The 4,114-nt window shown below is 37.5% G+C and overlaps 1 pseudogene; it reads right to left on the bottom strand.

Annotated features, from left to right (window-relative positions):
- Positions 1–2,995: 2,995 nt before the first annotated feature.
- On the bottom strand, positions 2,996–3,783 carry LOC114053991 (annotated as a pseudogene).
- Positions 3,784–4,114: the final 331 nt, after the last annotated feature.

Consider the following 4,114-nt stretch of genomic DNA (forward strand, 5'->3'; position numbering starts at 1 on the left):
ATGGAGCTCAAAGTCTGGGGGCAGTTTAGGAAATGAAGAGTTACAAATGTGGGTCATGGGGGAAAGCACTGGGTTTGGAATCAGAAGACCTGAGCAATCAGCTTAGTAATATTGTCAAAAAAAGGAAATTAGTCTAGCAAGATATTCTTGATGAAGTCATGATGGTTCTGTGCAATCATTCCTTCCTTTTCTAGATATTCACTAACCATCTTTTTGTTAATGTATCCTAGAATTTCCCTAGGAATCAAAATGAAGCTTACTGGCCTATATAGTTTGTTGAATCCATTCTCTTTCCTATTTTTTGAAAATTGTGATAATATTCGCCCTTCTTCAATTCTATAGTACTTCTCTTATTCTTCATGATCTTTGATGGTGGCTCAGGAATCACATCTGCCAATTCTTTCATTACCCAATGATATAGTTTATCCAGGTAACGTGATTTGATTTTATCAAGGGCATCTAAGTGGTCAATTACTATTTTCTTACTTATTTTGGGCATCTATCCCTTATTGCTCATTTTGGTTTTATCCTTTCCATTTCGGGTGTTATTTTCCTTAGTGTAGAAACAAAATTAAGAACTGAGATGTTCTGTATTCTCTCCATTGTCAGTTATCATCACATCCATCTGAGAAATGGTCTTGGCCCTTCTTTGATTCTAGTATTTTTTTCCAATATTTTTTAAAATCTTTTTTTATTGTGCCTAGTTTTTTTCTGACACATATTACTATGGAGTGATTCTATATTCACCCCGTTATTTGTCCTTGCTTTCTTCTTTGTAGATCATTATAAGACCTGAACTCTTCATGTCCCTGTTGATCTCTTAAGACAATTTCTGTTTTGACTTTGTCAGAATTTTCTTTGTGTCTTAAGAATTTTATTCTTAAAAGTTTCCTATCCTTCCTCAGTAGACTCACCTGTAGAATTTTCATCCTTTTTATTCTACCTATCCTTCCTCTCCCTCCTTTCAAATCTATTCTCCCCAAATCTTGGGTACACATCAGACTGTGCCCAGCTTTCATCTCTTTCTCTATTGTGTACTCTAGGAAGTAGTCTCTTCCTTCCAAGGTTTTCATCATTTTTGCTCCTGAAACCAGTACCTACCTTTTGGTGACAGTCAGATCCGTAACAAAATTCCCCTCTTTTGGTTCCTCTACCTTTTGAAAGGTGAAATTTTTTATTAAAAGATATCAGAAAATATTAGGTGCTCTGTTTTTGACCGAGAGCTCCAGCAGATGTTTGGATAACAGAAGTTTTCCATTATTACTATAAACCATCTTCAATAACCTCTTTTACATTTAGCAGTACTTAGTGCAGGGGTGATTACTGATACTGGCTCTTTTTCCTCATTCAGTCCCATCTCAGGATATAAAGCAATAAAGGGAGTATGTTTTGATATTTCCTCATATATTTCTAAAATTGCAACATTTTCTCATAAATTAATTAGCTCTGAGACTCAGCCTCAGTTTACTAAATATTATTTAAGTCAACTGGAGAAACTTCCTTACCTATAAGCTTTCACTCATTTTTCCTTATGTAGCAATTTTATATAATCAAAATTATTCATTTTGTCTTTTATGATCTTTGTCTTTTATTTGATCTTCCTCTCTGCATAGCTGTCAAAGGTAATTTCTTCCTTGATCTTCTAATTTCTTTAGGACAACACCCTATATGTTTTTTCAAATCATTTTCAAGCCTACAAAAATGATGTGTGGAATGTAAAATTGTTTCAAAAACAAACATAGCATCTTGCAAACAAACCCTTTATTATCTGTACGAAAGGTGCTGAAATTCAGAGAAAAATATAGATTTCATTTTAAGCTATAAGAATATGACTATCATAAAATCAAGATAGTCGAACAAATACATATTTTACCTTTAGGTTTCTAGAACAAACACTATTACCAAAAGTCACCTATTTTAGTGCTGGGTTGCACTTCAATACATGCAAATAATATATTCCTATCTTTTCCTGGAACATACTTCAAATACAGAAAGATTACTCTATGCTTTCCTTATCAATTTCTCCCTGAAAACTTGTGATGCAAACATACAATAGAATACAAATTGTTCCAAAAGTCTTAGTGCAATTTTGAGTTTTAATAGCTTAATAATAATAATATGAGTTAGCTTTAATAGTTTAAAACTACACTAAGACTTTTGGAACACCCTGTCTATACTAGTTCTATCATCTCCAACTGTTGGAATCCCTTCTGATCCAGTTTAAATGCCACCTTGTCTATAATGCCTTTCATGATCTCACAGTAAGAAATGATCTTTCTTTATGTAAAACTTTCATAACATTTTGCATTTACCTCCCTTATGAACTTACCATATTCTATTTTTGTATTATAGTTATTTGTGTATCTTTTTTTCTCTACCAGAGGGTAAACTCCTTGAAGGCAGGGACAGAATCTTATTTATCTTTGTATTCCAACATATATATCTACAAAGAATCAATATTTAAAGTTTGTTGAGTTGAGTTGACAAAGTACCTATAGGAGTTTGTATTGTTGAAGTTACAAATCTTTCCAGAATTTGTATTGGTAAATGGAAAATTTAACTTAGCGATTCTTCAACTTCAACTTCAACCTTTTTTTTTTGTCATTTTACCAATTAATTTTTTATTTGGTAAGCTAAGGCATTTAAAATATTTTTTATTCTATTCCTTTGGAACTATAGAAATTTCACATTATTTGTTTTATCTACTATCATCAAATATGTCCAATGAGATTAGAGGTCTTTTTTTTTTTTAAGATTAAAGTCCTTTATATCAGGAGGAACCACATAGTGGAGGTGGAAAGAAGAATGAAGGAGCTGTGGGAAATAAATAGAAGGGGCTAAGGGGGGAGCAGAATCCCCCTTTTGATGGTGAATTTATGACTAAGGGCTAGGAGGATTGAGGCACAGCTCATGGGTATAGGGGTAATAGGGACTCTTCACATATCCATTCTTGAGAGGCATGTTCTCCTGATCCTCAAAGCACCCTTGGGGCTACTCAGTCACTGAGGAAGAGATTCTTGTAGGCCTTGTTCAACTGCTCCAGGAAGATAAAGGTAAGGGCTGTGTTAGGGTCAAGCCAGGCATAGTAAGGGGTGAATCCCTTCCAGAGGCTGAAGAATCCTTCACCAGTTCATCCCATCCATTCTTATACTTCTGCTTCCTGTCAATCATACACATATTCTGGATCCAATGTCCACAGGCATAGAGGCCCACTAATCATGCTGGTTCGGAAATGGCAGAAGATGTTGTCAGAGAAGTAACCTGAAGCCATGAGAAGCTGTTTAGTCTATGAATAAGTAGCAATCTGGGCAGCATGGACAACAATAACTCTAGCCATGGTAGGGATATAACCCCTCCAAAGAGTGGGGACCCCCCTCTTCCCAGGCAATTCTCAAGAGTGCATCAAAAGCATTTTTATAGCCTCTGGTTCCTTCAACTGCAACTGACCATCAGCTGTCATATGAATCAGGGCCACTTCAGCAAGTGTTCCTACGAGGATTTCCATGGCACCTGCTGTCATAGCAATGAGGGCCTTTAGGGTGGTAAATGCCTTGAACCTCCTCAGCCCTTAGGATACTGTTGAGGGCATGGAAGCTAGTCTTATATAGACGGTTCTGAGCCCCTTCCCCACTCAGCTGTATTCGGTTCTTCACCAAGTCTAGAGGCTGCACAAAAAGAGTGACCATCATGCCAGCCAGGCCCCCAGAACAAGAACTTGACTGATTTGGGGAATGTGCAGCAATCGCTGCCCCCAGGACTCCCCGCCACTGCAGCCACAGCCATTTCTAGTAATGCCCCACAGCACGCAGGACTCATGGGCACACGCCCCTACCTGTGGCCAAGGTGACACCATGCATGCACCATTGCTCCCAAGCTCCTTGCTCGCTCCTTCTCAAATTGAGGCAGCACAACCCTGCCCACCGCCAGGCCTCCCCACCCCCCACCTCAACTGGAAGCTGGCACGCAGGCACACAAAGAGGTGCCCAGTACTAGGAAAAACTAGTCAATGTTTTTTTTTTTAAATCAACAAACAACAAACAACTGGATTTTGTATTCAGTCATGTGATGATGAAGATATGCTCTATTGTAGAAAAAAATTTCCAAGGGCTCACCT

The sequence above is a fragment of the Vombatus ursinus genome, unplaced genomic scaffold (assembly GCF_900497805.2).
Source record: "Vombatus ursinus unplaced genomic scaffold, bare-nosed wombat genome assembly UNPS02014812.1, whole genome shotgun sequence".
In the NCBI taxonomy this organism is placed as follows: Eukaryota; Metazoa; Chordata; class Mammalia; order Diprotodontia; family Vombatidae; genus Vombatus; species Vombatus ursinus.